Source organism: Moschus berezovskii, chromosome 23, assembly GCF_049115385.1.
Source record: "Moschus berezovskii isolate FMDL1 chromosome 23, NW_MosBer_1.0, whole genome shotgun sequence".
Taxonomy (NCBI): domain Eukaryota; kingdom Metazoa; phylum Chordata; class Mammalia; order Artiodactyla; family Moschidae; genus Moschus; species Moschus berezovskii.
Window position 1 is genome coordinate 63,162,188 of NC_142482.1, and position 19,268 is coordinate 63,181,455.

General features: G+C 52.3%; 1 long non-coding RNA gene across 1 annotated transcript; it reads right to left on the reverse strand.

Annotated features, from left to right (window-relative positions):
- Positions 1-10,542: 10,542 nt before the first annotated feature.
- On the reverse strand, positions 10,543-13,898 carry LOC129543170 (uncharacterized). Its single transcript, XR_008683257.2, has 3 exons — positions 13,473-13,898; positions 11,933-12,067; positions 10,543-11,008 (listed from the first exon to the last, which is right to left on the reverse strand). It is a non-coding gene; the product is annotated as an uncharacterized LOC129543170 (long non-coding RNA).
- Between the last annotated feature and the right edge of the window lie 5,370 nt (positions 13,899-19,268).

The following is a 19,268-nucleotide window of genomic DNA, read 5'->3' on the forward strand; positions in this document are numbered from 1 at the left end:
AGAGGTGGATACTCGTGAGTGGGGGTGGGGGCACTGATGTCAACAGGACCTGCTGGTCCCTGAGCCTCTGATCTGTCACCGGCTTGCTGCAGCCCCTGGCCTCTGATCTGTCACCGGCTTTCTGCGAGGACCTTGGGACCTAGCCCCCACGTGCCGATTCCCCAGCTCTGCTGGTCCTGAGGGACAAAGTTGCCCGCCGCCCTGGCTGCACTCCTGCCTTCACTCGCCTCCCACATTAGAGCACTTGCTGCCCAGTTCACCTTTGTCCAGAGACCACGGCGGGAGCAAAGGGGTGGCTGGAGGTACCCTCTGTGGAGTCCCGTCCGGGTGCTGGACTTCCAGCCTTCAAAGGTCTGAAAGGTCCGTGTGGCCAGGGAGACAAGGCAACCAGGGTGCTCATGGCCCCTGGGGAGTGACAGGGGTGGGCCGGACACTGACAACAGTCCAGCTTTCCCGAGAGCTTGTGGTGGGTGGTCTTCATAAGGCTTGCCCTGCCACAGCCCCGACGTCAGCGCCGGGACGGCTCTGCGGGAATGGCCGAGGCCCCCAGTGGGCGCTTGCTCTCCCCCTGCTGCCCTGTCAGTATCCGGCTGTCCTCGCTTTCTGTCCCCTCTGCTGTGTGAGGTCCCCCAGTGCCCTGGGAAGTCTGACCCCAGCAGCTCCTCCTAGGTACCCCATGTCCAGGAGGCTCTCACGGGTTACTGAAGTAGCCTGTGTCCTTCATCCTGTTTAAACTGAAATTTGTTTTGAAACTCCCTTCAGAAAATCCCTTTCTCTTCTAAATGTTGTACTTCTTCAACTCTTTGCAAAATCATCATTCAAAGCCAGTAAACAGTGCACTTTGAATAAACCCATGAACTTGAGTGTTCCTTTCTGCTCACTGAATTCTGTTCTGTTTTTGGTTGATATTGCCTGGAACCAGCTGTATAAGGAACCAGCTTATACAGAAGTAAGGCCTCAGAGGAGCAATGCTGTGCACACCCTAATCACACTTCTTTGGCTCATGCACTTGCTTGTATCTTGAACAAAGTGTCACCAGCGCCCCTGATGGTCACAGGTGGTGAATGGATTCTTACAGGTGCTCTCCGAGGTGTTTGTCCTGGGCAACCCGCATAGAATCTTTGGGAGGCTTAACGTTTTGCATTTTGCCAGTTTGTGATTTATACCAATTTTTATTTTATAAATTAATATGTCATCCCTCTGGGAGATAAATTTTTGTTATTTCTTGACTTCTTTTTGTAGCATCTATAACAAAATCCTCTAACCGATTCTTCTCTACCTCCATGTTTATAAATTAAAAATCCTTTTTAAAAGTTTACTAAAAAAAAGTTCAATGAAATTTCCCAATTCCTTCAAAATTTCTTCCTTTTGAAAATCAAGTTCAGGGTCCATCAGCAAAGTCCTTATTTGTTTCCTTTGTGTCTCAAATTAAAACACCCAGTTGATGAGTGTGTATGAGTGAGTGTGACAAGTGTGCTCGTTTTTCTGTTAGCTAACTGGATAATGCTCGGGAAAGAAAGCTTATCCTTGAAACCCTGAAAATCACACACAGGTCTCAGTGGGTGGGCGCTTCAGTCCCTTGTGAGGAGGCCCCATGAGCCCACGCATGTCCCTCCGTCTGTCCATCCTGAGGTTTCTGTTCGGTTGTCTGTGTATCTCGACCTGCAGCAATAGAACCTCAGGCCCCGGCTTCACCACAGGTTGCAACCCCCACTGTGCAACCAGGTCACAGAGAAGCAGAAGCAGGTGCCCCCGAGATCCAGGCCTGAGCACCTGTCCAGGTCCCACCCTCCTCCACGGGGTCAGGGAGGGTCCTCCCGTCACAGCAGTGAACAATCCTGTGACTTCAGAGTCTCCTCTCTCAGTAAGGTTCTGCTGTGGACCCTCTCGTGGGAGGCAGGGCTTGTAGAAGCAGGGTCCCGAAATTGGAAGTAAGGTCCCTACTCTCCCTTTCAGGCTGGAGTCATACCTTGGATCTCTGCAGAGATCTTCTTCTGAGATTCTCAGGGTCCTGGCGCCAGGCTCCTAGGAAGCCAGGAGGAGGGCCCGCCTGCCCCCTAGGAAATCTGGTCAGGCCGACAGGAAGGGGGTAGCACTGAGGGAACTCAGCATCGCAAAGACAGGGCTTGACCTGGACTCTGAAGGCATCAGAGACACAGGGAAGGGAAGGACGTTCGGGCTGGGACCCCGTGGGGGAGCATGGTCCGGGCGAATGGGGACTCGGGGGGAAAGGGCCAGGCAGGGCTCGAGACCCAGCAGGAAGCCCACGAGAGCCTCTGGGAGGGAAGCCGTGGGACCCGCACTGAGTGGGCAGGACCCTGGCTGCCCAGCGTCACTGGAGTCCAGGGTGCAGACTTGGCCACTGGACCCAGAAAGTGGCATTTCCATCCACTTGTCTCTGGGGTCCCAGGACCACTCACTTTGGACACAGCTGGGAGGAGGGGGCCGGGGTCGGGAAGGCCGCTTCACAGTGGGGGCTCTAGGGGTCAGAGGAACCAGCTCGGCGGGTAGAAGACGGGGCGCTGCTGGGCCTGGGGGTGCCTAGAAGCAAGCTTGGAGGGTGCCCACGTTCAGGGTGGAGGACGGGAGCTGGATGAGGGGTCAGGGCCATTTGGGTGGACTGTCCTCTGAAGAGCAGCGGAGTCCTCTTCAGAAGCCTGGAGGCGGGCAGACAGGCCCTGGTGGGCAGTGAGGTGGGGGGACTCCAGCCTCTCCAGCACGGCGCGTCCCCAGAGCGCTCAGGCTGGGGAGTGGAGGTCAGAGGGACACCTCCCCAACGTGGTCCAGTTTCCTGGCATAGCTTTGGGGTGGCCCTGATGCGAGCCACCCAAGGTGACTTCCTTCAAGGCTCTGGGTCCTGGAAGGAAAGCCCGTGCCAGGCCTGCTCCAAGCAGTCGCGTGCTGGGGCGGGAGGGAGGGAAGGACAGGGGCGCCCCGAGGAGGCAGCAACTCTGTGGAGGCTCTTCTCCCAAACCAAGCCTGAACTGTGACGCTGCCCCGCCCTGGAAGTGGGGAGCTGGGCTGCGTGTGGTCAGGAAACTGCTCCCACGACTGTCCCCAAGTGGCTTGCCCGTGTGGGGAGGTCAGAGGTCTCCACAAGGTGAACCTTTGGCTCAGGGTTTGGGTCAGGGAGCCAACCTCACCTCTGGTTGGCAGCTGCCACACAGGGCTGTCTACGTTGCTTCTCCACTGCCCACAGAGAGCAGGCGGGACGGGGCGGGTGCTAGGATTCTCCTTAGGGATGAACCATTGAGATCAGCTGATGCTAGGAGCATCCATGTCAACAGATGGGTGGGACACAGAACCCCTCAGCCACCAGCCTCCTGTGAGCCGAGCCCAGTGCGACCAGCATGAAAACCACGGTGCAGGAGCAGCCCTGGTTCAGACAGTCCTTCAGGTCACTGTCCGGGCCGGTCATCTGCACTCTCCGGAGGATGGCCCGCGAGGGCAGGGCGGTGTCAGCACACACCAGACACTCACAACTTGAGGCCACCTCCTGCCCCGCCTGTTTCTTTAGCCCCTCAGTCTATGCCAGCCCCACGCTCCACTCCTTCTTGCTGTAAAATTTCTCCTCCAATGTCTTTGATGCAAGTTATACATCTTCACACTGGTATGCTTTTCTGGATTGTTTGAAGTCTGGCTTGGACTGAGGCTCTTGGGAGGGAAATGCAGAATTCCACTGTCAGAATTCCAGGATGGTCTTCTGGATGCTTTGGGTATTTGGGCAGAAATACAGAGATTTACTGGGCTTCCCAGGTGGCACTAGTGGTAAAGAACCTACTTGCCATTACAGGAGACAATAGAGATTTGGGTTCGATCCCTGGATCAGGAAGATCCCCTGGAGGAGGGAAAGGCTACCCACTCCAGGATTCTTGCCTGGAGAATTCCACGGACAGAGGAGCCTGGAGGGCTGCAGTCCATGGGTTGTCAAGAGTCGGACATGGAGCGACTGAGCAGGCATGCACAGCGACGTGACACAGCGTGCCTGCTGCCCCGATACATTCTCAGCGGACCTTTGCTTCTCTGGTCTTCACCGTGAAGAAGCTACTTTTATTAATAAACCACCAAGGCCATTCTCCTGGCAGAAATCCAACGGCCCCTTCCTCTTTCTGAGTCTCAGGGCCTCTCGGCTCCTCTGCAGAGGCCGACCAGCCCCTTCTCCACGATGGGCTCGGGTCTGGTCTTCAGGGACTTCCTGCTCTGTCATCATCGCTTTCATCTTCCACTGGCATCTAACTGAATTCCTTTCCTGCTTCTCAGCATCTCCTGGCCTCATAGTACTCTTGAATCAACTCTAATCATCTGACCAAATATTTCGGAGATATTCATATTCCTGATACAATCACCCTCATGACCTTGGACCCAATGGCCTATTCTATTCTCTTCAACCAGAAGCTCGAGCCTCACTGATGCCTCGCACCTCCACCACCCCAGCCCCTCGTGCCTGAGTGCTGTGTCTTCTATGGAAAAGGCAGGTCTCGCTGCATCCCAGAATACTCTCCTTGCAGCCCGAATTCGAGCATTCACCCACAGCGCTCGACTTCGTCTTCCTGGACTGGCCCTGTCTGTCCTGCTCACCTTTAACGGGCTGTCCCTTTGCTTAGCAGGAGTTCCACCTCTGAGTTCATCTCATGTCTATGTGCATGGCTTCTAAAAGTCAGTTAATTATGTATTTAAATTGTGAACTGCTATACTGAGGTATGAATGACTTGTGAAAAGCTGTACCTACTTAATGTGTATAACTTGAGTTTGGGCATAAGCATTGTCTGGGATGCGATCAAGGCCACAGACATATCCATCACCTCCCAAAGTCTCCTCCCGTCCCTTTTATTGTCACTGTTGCGGCTGCTATAGCTGCTACTCTGCGGCAAGGACACAGCACAGCTCGGTCCCCAGCCCAGTGTGAGTGCGTCGCAGGGCCGTCAGCCGCGGGCAGTGGGCTCAACACCGACCCCAGGACCTGTGCATGTTCAGCTGGCGCCTGCAGCTGGCGGCGCTCTCTGAGCTTCCCCTGCTCTCCTCCTCCAGCCCCACGGCCACTCTCCTCCCCTCTGCTGTGAGTGTGACGGCTTGAGACTCTGCACACAAGTGAGGCCACACAGGATCTGTCCTGCATCCGCCCGCCTCCCCGGGTTCGAGGTCTGCCCACCTCACCGAGTGCAACGTCCACCATCAAGGTCCGTCCATTATGTCGAGCGGTTCCCATATATGCATATAACATATTTCCTTATTCACTCATTATAAGCATTTTTAGAAATTGTAAGACATTTTACCCACACAACAAATATTTCTGAGTACCTTTAACAATATGCAAGGCACTCCCTAGGCTGTAACGGATCAACTCCCATCTTCAAACAATTGCACTTTAGGTCGTCCCTGGTGGCCCCATGGTTAAGAATCCACCTGCCAGTTCAGGAGACACAGGTTCGACCCCTGATCTGGGAGGGTCCCCCATGCCCTGGGGCGCCTGAGCCCCGAGTGCGCCAGAACTTATGAGCCTGCGCTCTGCACACGCCCCTCAGCACGCGCTGCACAGTGAGAGGCTACCACACGAGAACTCTGCTCCCCACCCTGGAGATAGCCTGCACCCAGCAGCAAAGACCAAGTGCTGCCGAAAATACAAATGAGTAAAGTAATTTACTCCCCCCAAACCACTTGCAATTTAGAGGCTAATGACTAGAGTTAGCAGGGCTGTAGTTGACGGAAGTGTGTGGTTAATGATTATAGCATATTTTAATCTTTGATTTGTGTCTTTGTCTTGTAATGTCTTATTTCCCCCGGGGTTCTGAGGGGAAGGATCATGTTTTCTAATTCTTTTCTTTCTCCAAGGACTTACAATAGTGCTCTTCATGAAGCAAGTTCTCAGGAAGGCAACAAGAATTCAAGAATTCAGGCAGTTTTTCAAATGAGACTAAATTAATTAAAAAAATAAAAGACATCTGAGTTTGCAGTATCTTAACCATCCCTCTCCATCGGCCACACACAGGTGCTTTTCTCTCACGCCTCATTTCATCCCGACAGAGACTCTGGGGCCACGTTGCACTGGACTGGCAAGGCTTCCAGGTGACGCCAAGCTCAGGCCAGGCTCATGAGCTTCCCTGTGTCTCAACCCTCATCATCTGTTTGTTTTTCAGGAGAGCAGATCATTAGAACTTTTCTCTGGTTTCTCAACGTTTTCTTGTCTTTCATGCGCTTGGGCTCATGATCTCGTGGAAACTGTCAGCATGAGGACTCGTCTGGTGTTTCCTCAGCGCAGAGTGGTTGAGGTGATGCATCTCAGCAGGAATCCCATAGAGACGTGCGTGGTCCTCCGCGAGCATCACCGCGGGGCGCACCTTCTCCTGGAGACGGGCCTTCCTCACCGGTTACCACGGCTGCGGGTGCTCTGCACGATACGGACCGTGTGGTTATTCTCTTTCTTTTTAACTGATCAGTCTCTGGGGAGGGATAAGTTGCCTGTCTTATCATAAGAGGCCTCTTTCACAAGAGACGACTGAAACACCCTATTTTTCTCTCAAAGTGCAGTGACTTGTGTCCGCGAGCAGACCTCTCCTGTGGCGTCTTTTCCGTGAGGCTTGCCTGTTGGTGACTTGGCCCTTTCCTCGTGTCTTCCACGTTTGTTGGCTTGGATTCCTGTGTAAGGAGGAGCTGCCTGGCTCTGTCCTTTGTTTATCTGTTTATGTGTTTATATCCATCACTGTGGACTCTTGGACGCTTACTTTGTTCCATAGATTAGGACCCAGAAGTTGTAATCCATGGGTTGGAAGCTCCTGTCTGCTGGCCACTCGCATTAGGTGGGAGGGGCCGGGGATCCTGTCCCGCCACTGTGCTCTCAGCTCCTCCCTCTCTTCTTCAAGCCAGCCAGGTTTCTGGCCCCACGCATTTCGGGTTCCTGGGTAGTTTCCCCCACTTCCCCCACAGCAGGTCATCTTGCTGGAAACAGCCCTTGGGGCGGCAGGGCTTGAACGTGACTTTCTGAGTCTCATTTCACAACCACAGTTGTGCCCGATCCACACCTCCTAGAGCGAGGCCTCCACGTCCGTCCCTGGCAGAGGTGCCCCCAGCCCCCACTCTGACCCTGATCTACCCCTCACCCCCACCCTTGCCCATCCCCCTCCCCCCACTCCTGCCCGCAAATTGCTCTGGAGCCACTGCCCACATGTGAGCCACAGAGTCAGGCTTTTAGGCAGTTCCAGCTTCTGCCAGCCTGGGGAGCCGGAAACTAGGGATCAAGCGTCTCGTGTTTCTAAAAGTAGCTGGTAAGGAAACAATCCAGGAGACAGTAAATCACCCTGCAGAGCTGAGCACTGTCAGAGCAGCCAGGACTCGGGACAGCTGTGTCTTAGGACATCGGGGGCAGGGCCACTAGGGTGCTCAGGCAGCAGGTCATCAGGTCTCCTCTGCATGCTCGTGGGGGACACACCAGCCCATGGGGGAGGCAGGGGTGGTGGTGGTGGTGGGCATCCAGAGCTGGGGGCGTTGAGAGCTTGGGGGCCTCCAGGAGCTGGGGGTGTCGAGAGCTGCGGTGTCGAGAACTTGGGGGTGTCCAGAGCTGGAGGCGTCCAGAGCTTGGGGCATCCAGAGCTGGGAGTGTCCAGAGCTGGAGGCGTCCAGAGCTGGGGACGTCCAGAGCTGGGGACGTCCAGACCTGGGGGCGTCCAGAGCTGGGGGCGTCCAGACCTTGGGGCGTCCAGAGCTTAGGGCATCCAGAGCTGGGAGCGTCCAGAGCTTGGGGGCCTCCAGGAGCTGGGGGTGTCGAGAGCTGGGGTGTCGAGAGCTTGGGGGTGTCGAGAGCTGGAGGCGTCCAGAGCTGGAGGCGTCCAGAGCTTGGGGCATCCAGAGCTGGGAGCGTCCAGAGCTGGGGGCATCCAGAGCTGGGGCGGGCAGCCCCAGGAGTGAGGCGGAGGGCACGAACTGTCCTGAGTGTGGCTGCTGAATTCGCCTACGATGAAGCACTTTTACTTATATCTTTATTATTGTGAGACACTCTGATACCGGACTTCTCAAAAACAAGGCCTGAGTGAACCCTGCTCTGTGTGAGGGTGGCTCCCAGGGCTCCTGGCGGACTCCTGGGTTCCCGGCGCTGGAGGTGAGAGGCAAGCTCATAGGTCACACATCCTGCTCTGTGTCAGCCTGGCTCCCGACTCACTTCAGGAGGTGAAGGCACAGAAAGCAGAGTTGACACCCTGAGTCTCCCCTCGGCCCCCTGTTACTCCCTGCCTATCCGGGGGCATCACTTCATGGCTCAGACTCTGTGGGGCACATGTGGGAGTCTGGAAAGCTGCCTGAGCACCCCGCCCCCCAGACTAGAGGGAGCTCGGAGGCTCAGCTCCACCGGAAGTTTTATCACCCTGCCCCGTCAGTCTTTGACGGGAAGGTGACTTCTGTCTGAATTCCTTCTCTCGCCCGTGAGCCTGTGTCAGCAGCCACCACTGCACAGCTCCCTTCTAGGGGCCAGGGCACTGCAGGGCCAGCTGTGTGTGTTCTTAGCAGATCTTCAAAGGGGTATGCCAGAACTTTTGTCTGTTTTAACACAAAGTTTAAACAAAGGCTTCCCTGGTGGCTCAGACGGTGAAGTGTCTGCCTGCAATGCGTGAGACCCGGGTTTCATCCCTGGGTCGGGAAGATCCCCTGGAGAAAGAAATGGCAACCCACTACGGTACTCTGACCTGGAAAAGTCCATGGATGGAGGAGCCTGGTGGGCTACAGTCCAAGGGGTCACAAAGAGTCGGACACGACTGAGTGACTTCACTTTAGACAAATGAGCCGACTCCTCGCCTAGCCTAGAGAGCGGTAGTGGCCCCTCCTAGAGGTGAGCCGCACGGACACTGCAGAGCCCTGTATGTGGATCTGAGCAGACAGGCCCCCAAAGAACTGTTAGCAAGAGACCGTGGCTGATGGTGGCCGGAGTGAAGAGCAAGCAGACAGAAACGGCGGAGCCCCCTCACCCTGAACACAAGCCTTTTGTCCGCCGCCTTTCCAGGTGAGGGACGTGCAGTGCTAACCTGACAGAGCGGCTGTTTGAAGCGTTGGGGCCACAGGCATTCGCGTCTGCAGCCCTGGACCCCAAGGTGAAGGTGTTGGGAAGTTGGGCCTTGGGGGGTGATTAGTCCTGGGGATGGAGCCTCGGGAATGGGATTAGCATCCCCACAGAGGTGACCCAGACAGCTGCCTCGGCCTTTCTGCCACAAGGGAGGACAGAGATCTGTGAACCGGGAAGGGGCCTCCCCAGACGCCGCGTCTGCTGACACCTTGACCCTGGACTTCTGCTTCCAGACCCGGGAGATGTAAATGCTTGTCATCGCCTGGTCTGTTTATGTTGGGTACAGATTTTAAAGGCCTTTAGTACTACTTCTCTTTTCGGAATTTGTATTTAGAGAAAACTCCGTTCTGATCTCCACTACTTACCAGCTGTGTGGCCCTGTTCCAATCACTCGGCCTCTCTGAGCCTGTGTCCTCAACTGTAACACAGACTCAAGATAACTGCCTGGGGGTGCTGAGTGTGTCTCCACAGCGCTTATGGTCATTCTGAGGAATGTGTGTGTGCGTCTGGGCCGTGCCCATGTGTGCTGTGTGTGCACGCAAGTGTGTGTCGTGTGTCACGTGGCTGTACATGCAGGTGCTTGTGTGCATACATGTATGCATCTGGGCTGTGCCCACGTGCACTGTATGTGCGTGCATGTGTGTGTCATGTGTCTGTACACGCAGGCGCCGTGTGCGTACCTGTGTGCACACCTGCACATGTATGTCTGCATTTGCCCTCAGTTTACCTCCACCACGTAGTTCTGAAGTGAAGGCAAGAGGAGCTGATGAGATCCAGGGGTGATACGGAAAGTCAGAAAGCGGGCAAGCTTCCAGGAGACCCCGCCCGGCCTGCCCCACGCCCTGCCTCGCCCGTGGGGACGCAGGAGTGGCCTGAGGTCTGAGCGAGAAGCCACCCAGGGCGGCGGGAACACACCGTTTATTTGCCAGAATCCCAGAGGCGCCCCTGCTGGGGACGGCTTTTCCACTCGCGGCGCTTCAGTCTCCCCTTGCATTATTAAGTTCCACAGAACTTTGTTTCTTACTCATCACCATACAAAGCTCAAAGGGACCAAGAGACAATTCCACTTCTCGGCACCTCATCCACTTGGGAGGAGAAGTCAAGCAAGGACCCTAGTCTCAGATACAGCAAAGTATTTCAATTCTGGTTGATTTCTTTTCTCAAGAGAGGTGTTAGGCTGGGTGATAAGAACGTCTTCAGTTTTGTTTTTTGGATCTGTTTCTTTTAACTCCTGCCCTCTGTAAACTTCATTCTTTAATGTTAAGAATAACATTGAGATTCAAAGGTCTGGAGAGGAAGTGGAAAAGTATAACCAGAGTAGACAACACTGTTATGCCACAAAAATTATGGCAAAATTTTTTCCTAAGTAAACTTAATGTCCTTTATTAAATTCCTTTATTATAAGCCCCCAACGATTCTTGCAGCTCCTAGAATTTATGCGATACAAGCCACGCCATTTGCCCCTTTTCTGTCAATAAATTTTCAGAACCAAGTTCTACTGAGACCTCAACCAGGAAATGAGAACCGTGTACTCCTCTGCCACCTCTTCCTCCATGGTGGACAATGCAACCTGTCGAAGAATATTTTTGGAGATTGCAAAATTTTCCCAAATGGTAAAAAATAGTATCAGTTTTACAAATGAGTTTATATTTTAAACATACATATAAATTAGACAAACAGCACGTCAATGATACGTGGTACACGCAAAGGAAGAGTCCCTCAGGTGACGCTTGGCTTTGAACATGTGCCTTGAGGGTCAGAGGATGTTTCCTGAGGCCCAACCCAGGGAGTCTCAGCTTCGGCGCCGCTGGCGTGTTGGCAGAGGTCACGTTTGCTGTAAACAGTGTTTGATGTTTATCAGCATCACCAGACTCTCCACCAGATGCTGGGAGCAGCCTGCCTCCACACGTGACAACACGGTGCCCCCAGTCATCCCAGTGGAGAACCATGGGGGAATCCTTAACTCTGGTAAAAGCAAAACAAAACAAAACTAAAACAACAGCTGTTCAATAAAAAGGGAAGAAGCAGCAGCACAGGCTACACCGTGTATGACTCTCAAAAACTTTGTGCCAGGAAGGACACCAGACCCGGAGGCCACACACTGCACGGCCCTGTTTACACGTTCTGCAAGGCAGTTCACAGGGAACGACAGTGCATGGGTGGGCGTCGGGGCGGTGGAGACACGGCGCATCTGGTTTACGGTGACAGCTGCACAGCCAGGTCGGGGTTCTCAACCTCACTGAGATGAACGTTCCAGACAAGGGACATTTATAGTATGTAAATTTGACCTCAATGAAGCTGTCTTTTAAAAATGGAAAAAAACAAACAACAGGAGGGTGAACGCACTGCAGAAGGACGGGCAGCCTGATCCTAGGGACTTCCCTGGACTCTGGGCCGTGGTCTCCCCGGTCCGAGGCCAGACCCCAGCGTGCTGCTGACCGCAGTGATCGTTAGAGCGAGCAAGGTGTTTTTGCCGCTCAAACAGCTGCACCGTCTGTTAGCACCTGATGCAACTCAACGGGCTGTGTAGTCAGTGCTTATGTGTGTCTTTCTATGGAAAACAGTGTGTACGCATGGTCACCCATGTCCAACCCGGCCAGGAAGAAGACAGGCGGCCCGCGGGGTCTGCCCTGTAGGACCTTGTGCATTCTTTGTGTGTGGGGGGGCATTCACAATGGAGCATGCCCACTGTGATATGAGATGCAAAGGGGAAAAAGGCTTGAAACCCCCCAGAATCCCCCGTGGCAGACTCAGACCTCTGCCACAGCAAAAAAAAAAAAAAAAGAGAAAAGAAGCCTATCTCCTTTTCTATGTGTTAAACAGCAGCTACTGTTGCTATTCAAACAATTCTGGGGCCTCTTCTTGGGGGACAGAAATACTCTCCCTTACCTGGAATCCCGGTTATTCCCAGGGCTTTGGAGCCTTCCTGGTGAAGTTATAATTGCCTACTATAAATACCCAATACATATTCGACCCTCCGTGAGGCAGCACTTGACATTTCTAGAATCTTCAGCTCTAATGGACCTGTGAAAAGAGAACAGTGGGTTAGAAATGGAGGCTGTTGGGTAAATTATCCTAAGACCTCATTGTGGCCAAGTTTTGGATAAAGGTGTTGATAGTGAATTCACCCCCCTCCTCCTTTTGCTGGAAGTTGTGGGGACTTTGTGGAAAAGAAGAGATGATTTCAATTTCAATTTAAATTTAACAATTTAAATTTCCCCTAAGGCCTCTCACGCAAAAAGATAACTTTCTGTTTTAATGATTCTACATCTGATATGTTACAAGACGGTGAGATTCTGAGAAGTCCTGTCCCTGCTTGAAGGCCAGCAAACTGAGGACATGGGAACTCACACCAGCCCCGACAGAAGGCGCTCAGAGGAGACTCACCCAACGCCTGCCAGCGTCTCAGGAAAAGCAACTGAGTGATCGATCATTCTGATTAGGCCCAATCTCAAGCGAGCTGAGGGCAGGAAGGATGCTGACCTACCAATTAAATCCCACTGGTTTCCTAGAAAGTGTCATGCAGAATGTTCTCTCTGACTTGCTGATCAGCCACAACAACGGGCAGTAAAAGACAGAGGTTGTCTCACGCATATTCTGTGAAATATGCACAACTGCACAGCAGTGTTTTGCTGAGCAGGGTCCGGGCAACAAACTCATGTCAAAAATAAGCATATTCTAAGACACTGGGGGAGAAGGTGACATTGCTAGAGTAGATCCAAAGTCAGGGTCTTTTTGATAGATACATAAAGGGAAGCTTCAGGAGTAATTCTGAAAGTTCTCTTTCCAAATATTGGCAGTTGTCGAGTGCCGTGACCAGAGTGAGCAGCGTGCTCCTCACGGCCCAAGTTAAGGCAGGTTAAGAGTACAGTGGTGACTCGCTTTCTACGCTTCAAGTTTTAAACTTACAGAAACCAAAGTGGCAGGGTTACCGGTTCAACAACCCAACTAGGTTTATTCTAGCTAAGAGAGTCAGAGATGTAGTCACCACCATACTTAACCACCATCCATGAAAATATTTACCACTGCCTCTTCAGATTGGTTGTTGTAACTACTTTTCAACTGCCCCCTGGTTTCCTTTCGTACTCAAATTTTCTCTTGAAAAAGTCAATTCTTTTCCATGGACCTGGGACCCATTTTTTTTAAGTTTTAGGGTAAAAGAATTTTGGACAAGAGCAGACCATGTCTCTGGTCTTGAAGGTATGTTGAGGTACATCTGATGACTCGGTGTAGACCGAGTTGTGCTGGAGAATGTATGACTCACGCGGAGCCATCCAGCCGGATAGCAGCATGCTGCACTCCTCCTCGGCAGCCCCCAGGACCGCGGGCCATGCTCCTGGTCCGCCCCTCCCCCAGACCAGCCCCCTCCTCCCTGTCTGCCGGTTCCGGGCCAGCTCCCCGCTGCCGCTGCTGCCCCCCTTTAGCTTACGGTCTCTGCCTCTGTCTTGGTTCTCTCAGCAGGTGCCCCCGGCAGACTCCTCTCGACCTGCTGCCCTTCTACCCGCTGGCTTCTCTGGGCCTCATCAGTGGGTCTTTGACAAAACCAGCTCCAGTCTACAAGCCTCAAGACAGTTTCAGAGCCACATTCCTCGAGGAATGACACTTTCTTGTGTGAGTGGATCATGTGGAGACCAGGTAACCGCAGCCTGAGATTCTGCAATTCAATTCCTCTTTACTAAATCATAAATCAATCCGCTGGGACCTGGCTGTGTCACATGACAACACTGCCTCGACCTTTGTGCCCAAATTATTTTGGCGATTGTCTCTGTTTTGCTCACATGGAGAGCCCGTTGGTTCTGATGTGGTGTAGAGCAAAGAGCACTGGACTAGGAGTCGGCCCTGAGCTCCAGGTCAGCCAAACACGGGTGCTGGCCACTGGGCGGCTCTGCTGGGAAAATGAATAAATGTACCTGAAGGTGCTCTCTGCATGGGAGCATTTTGTGAAGCATTGTAGAACTGACCAAACCAAAGTAACTTTCTGAATGCCATTGTAGATGCCTTTCATTGGTGGATAAATTTTCATAATCTCAGGAAGAACCTGTTGGAGAGAAGACCTAAAATGTGGACTTTTCCCTGAGAAACCTGGAGGAAAGGGGTGCTGCCATAAAGCAGGCATGTCTGCACGCGGTGATGCAGTAGAGCACCTCGCAACGAGCCTGGTACGCTCAGCATTCCCGCCGCCGACGTCGTCCGCGTCTTTTCCAGAGATGTGTGTAGTGCCAGGACCAGCTGTGCTTCTCTAGAGAGAAGAAACGTGGCTTTAAGCAACCGTTTCAAGGGGTTCCGTGAACTTTGTCCAGAGCTAGTTTCACAGCAAACAATCAGCATCACCCTCTTCTGAGAAACGAATACGAATTGTGAGAAAGGCGGCGAATGAAGAAATCCAGGAAACAGAACGGGGCTCTCAGACAGCAAGCGCATGGATCAGAGTGAAAGGTGACAAGACGGCGGCCGTGACGTTGTAAGAAATGCGCGGCTGGGTTTAAGAATCCCGGCCACAAGAACGCATCTGCAGTCGGAGAAGCGGCGCCAGGCTCCGGCAGCAGAGGGATCCCGGAGGAGACCCTGGAGCAGGACTTTCTGTGCACAGAGCAGCCTGTGCCCTCGGCGGACCCATGGGCTTGGCTGGGCGGGGGCCTGGGCCAGCGCTGTGGGGCCACTAGTGGTTTTGACTGATTAACTTACATACAGAGAAGATACAAACATGTCAGCAGAATTATATTTTTACCTTGAGAAGCAAAATAAAACAAGATTCAGGTGCTAGGGGTGAGGCCTTGATAAAAATAAAGAGGCTAAGATTCAATTCTCAAAACATTTGACTTTTATGTAGTTATTGCCTAAAGAAAGGGCTCAGAAATGAACGATGTGGGCACAAGGAGGGCTTGACACTCTGGGTGGGCTGAACCGGGTCCTGCTCAGATTCCTGCAGTTCCCACGGTGCTAACTGCATGCAAATAAGGCACTGAGGGCAGTTCTGGGACTGGGCGGGCGGGAAGGAGCAGGGGGTCCTGTCCTCCAATGATGGCTCAGCCCACACTCCAGGAGCGGGGGTGGGAAGCACGGACTGTGCCCTGGGGTCTGGGGACAAGGGGGGCAGGAGCTGGGGCCTGGGGACTTGCTGGCCCGAGGGGAGCCCAAGGAGGGGCTCGGGGTGGGGAGGGGGCAGACTCAAGCTCCTGCTATGGGCCAGGCCCCGCCCCCAAGGAGCTGAGGGTCCCCTGGCCTAGGCTGGTGCCCCTACCTTAGAAATGCACCAGTAAAGGACAACGATTTACCAAACAGCACATGGAACTCTACTCAGTATCTTGTGATAACCTATAATGGGAAATAAATTTTTAAAAGCATCAATATATAAAATTGAGTCACTCTGCTATACACTTTGAAACCAACACAATATTGTAAATCAACTAAGCTTCAATTAAAAAAAGAAGAAATGCACTTGGTAATTTCTGACACAGAGGAAAGGCACGCTTTTTAAATTTTGAAAAAGATATTTATTTTTATTTCTGGATCACCAGGGAAGTCCCAGGAAAGGCATGCTTTATGACTGGTATTCATCAAAGCCTCACAAACACTTAAATTAGGTTCCAACAGCAAGCAGAAGGGCATTGTGACTTTTGCAGTAGAGAAGATAGTAAGTTGTGTGTGTGCAGAATGATTGTATGTCTGAGCCTCTGAAACGCACAGGAGAGACGGCGGTTTTCAGAGGCGCTGATGGCAGAGAGCAGGCCCTTCAGCCTCTGTTCACCTCGTGTGAAACGCACGTGTTTGTGCCTGAGCCTCTTGTGAAACGCACGTTTTTGTACTTGATTCTTTTGTGAAATGCACGTTTTTGTACCTGAGCCTCTCGTGAAATGTACGTTTTTGTACTTGATTCTCTTATGAAATGCACGTGTTTGTACACAAGCCTCTTGTGAAATGCACATTTTTGTGTCTGAGCCTCTTGTGAAATGCACGTTTTTGTACTTGATTCTCTTATGAAATGCACGTGTTTGTACACAAGCCTCTTGTGAAATGCACGTTTTTGTACTTGATTCTTTTGTGAAATGCACGTTTTTGTACCTGAGTCTCTTGTGAAACGTATGTTTTGTGCACGAGCCTCTTGTGAAACGTACATTTTTGTGTATGAGCCTCTTGTGAAATGCACATTTTTGTACCTGGGCCTCTTGTGAAACATACGTTTTTGTACATGAGTCTCTGAGTGGAAGGGACACCGCAGGAGAACACTGTGCAGGAAACAGACAGCGTTCTCTCCAGGGGCCTCAGAGAGCAACAGTACACTTCAACTATCTTTGAAGAAAGGGCCAGAAAAAATAGACATGGGAAAAGTCAGAGACTATTCAGTCTTTTCACTGAAGCCCCTATAGATAATGAAATGAAAGCACGTTGACCATGTCCCAGGTATTAGGAAACATAAAAAAGACAGATCAGAATGGACCTGGCCCCCCATGGGACTTCCACGTGAGCACAGGGCCACACAGCACAGAGGCCAGGAGTCTCCACGTGGCAGCCAGTAACAGCCACAAAATGAGAAAAAAGAATACGGGACAGAAGAGAAACATGTGCTGTAAGAACCTTCCTATTGAGTTTTGCAGCCGTTTTCATCAGCTCAGCTCAGTCAGCTCACCCGCTCAGTCGTGTCCGACTCTCCACGACCCCATGAATCACAGCACGCCAGGCCTCCCTGTCCATCACCAACTCCCGGAGTTCACTCAAACTCATGTCCACAGAGTCGGTGATGCCATCCAGCCATCTCATTCTCTGTCGTCCCCATCTCCTCCCACCCCCAATCCCTCCCAGCATCAGACTCTTTTCCAGTGAGTCAACTTGTCGCATGAGGTGGCCAAAGTATTGGAGTTTCAGCTTTAGCATCAGTCCTTCCAATGAACACCCAGGACTGATCTCCTTTAGAATGGACTGGTTGGATCTCCTTGCAGTCCAAGGGACTCTCAAGAGTCTTCTCCAGCACCACAGTTCAAAAGCATCAATTCTTCGGTGATCAGCCTTCTTCACAGTCCAACTCTCACATCCATACATGACCACGGGAAAAACCATAGCCTTGACTAGACGGACCTTTGTTGGCAAAGTAATGTCTCTGCTTTTTAATATGCTATCTAGGTTGGTCATAACTTTCCTTCCAAGGAGTAAGCGTCTTTTAATTTCATGGCTGCAATCAGCATCTGCAGTGATTTTGGACCCCCAAAAAATAAAGTCTGGTACTGTTTCCACTGTTTCCCCATCTATTTCCCATGAAGTGATGGGACCAGATGCCATGATCTTCGTTTTCTGAATGTTGAGCTTCAAGCCAACCTTTTCACTCTCCTCTTTCACTTTCATCAAGAGGCTTTTTAGTTCCTCTTCACTTTCCTCCATGAGGGTTTTATTATCATGCCATAAGTAAATGGGAACAAAATTAAAATAAACGTGAAATGGATAAAGTCAAAGTGAAAGGTAACGAGGATATAGTAAGGAGGAAACAATCACGGACGAGTGCTTTCAACTGCAATAGAAACGTCTTCTGAAAAATGGGAAACTGCATATACATCTCTGTGTTGGTCTGTCCCATTAATGAGTAATTACAACTTGTTTTAAAGCCTTAACTTTTGCAAATTTGTCGATGATTGTGTCAAAGCTGAATTTCTCTTCGTGTCAGATTTTCATCCTGTCCTTACTCATTGTTGATCACAGACTACTTTTGCTTTAATTCTGAAAATTTTCTTTCATGTTAAGTAACAAACAGGAAAAGTGTTAAAAGGATAAGATTGGGAGAGACTCACAGAAACCCCATTCGATGTCAAATTTCATTAATAGCAAGTCCACGCTTCTCTCCTGGTGGGTCAGACGGTAAAGAATCTGCTGCAATGCGGAAGACCTGGGTTCAATTCCTGGGTCGGGAAGATCCCCTGCAGGAGGGCATGGCAACCCACTCCAATATTCTTGCCTGGAGAATCCCATGGGCAGCGGAGCCTGGTGGGCTACAGTCTAAAACGTTGCAAAGAGTTGGACACGACTGAGCACAACAGCTTCTTTGGGACCAATTCTGGTGGCTTTCAAATACCTCCCAGTCCCGATGTTGTTTAGGTAGGAAAATGTACAGAGGGGCTGCCCTTGATTATTTCATATCTACTCTGCATGTTACAGACCAAATTGCCCCCATGGGGCTCAGATCCCAAGTCTTTCTAAATGTGAGGTGTTAGTGGCTCAGTCATGTCCGACTGTTTGCAACCCCATGGACTGTATAGCCCACCAGGCTCCGCTGCCCATGGGACTCTCCAGGCAAGAACACTGGAGTGGGCTGCCATTCCTTCCTCCAGGGGATCTTCCCAACCCCGGAATTGAACCCAGGTCTCCCACACTGCAGGCGGATTCTTTACTGCCTGAGCCCCCAGGGAAGCTGTTTTCTGAATTTACTGAAAGAGAGAAGGACAAACGAAGTCTGGCCTATCCTCTCTGCGCCCGAGCCGTCTGTGAGTTGGAAGTCCTCCACAGCCGCGTCCATGTAGAAGACGTTGTTAATTACAGGGTGTGTATTTAAAACGACCACCTCTGAGGTTGCCATTGTATTATTAAAACTACAGCACACACAGTGGTTCCTGAGACTTAGAGCGACCACGGCACTTTGGGAGGGGGAGTATCTTAGCACTTGTGTGGTTTAGGATTGCTGGCCCTCGGTGGGAGCGAAGGGCGATGAGCTGTGGTTGTTTATCACTACGAGGCAGTTGTCATTGGTGCTCTGCAGCCGGTGTGTCTTCCCCTCCAGTGGGAGCGGTGGGATCGCGGCCAGGGCACAAGGACCCCGGCTCCCAAGTCCCAGGGCTGGGGGCGGGGCGGGCACTCAGGTCGCCAGGGGCACCCAGTGACCACGCGGCCCGGAAGCTCCAGGACTGGAGCCTGGATTTCGGGTGACGAGTCTCGGCAGCCCTGATGGGGACTTGTGCAGAAGTTCCTCCAAGGGTCACACCTCAGCACCGGGTGACTCCAGGATGCCCCACCCTCTGTCCTGGGTGTCCCCCACCCAAACCTCTGCAGCCCAACAGCCCTCTGTCCACAGGGGCTGCCCCGCCAGTCACCTCTGGCACCCAACGCTTTCTGCTCTAGGGAAGCCAAACCAGCACTGCCTGCCACCATGTCAAGGCGCCCTACCTGCATCCGCCACCCTCCAGGTAGACTGGTCTTTGGGAAGGGCCTGTGGGGTGTGACACCCACCCCCACAACAGCCCTTGTC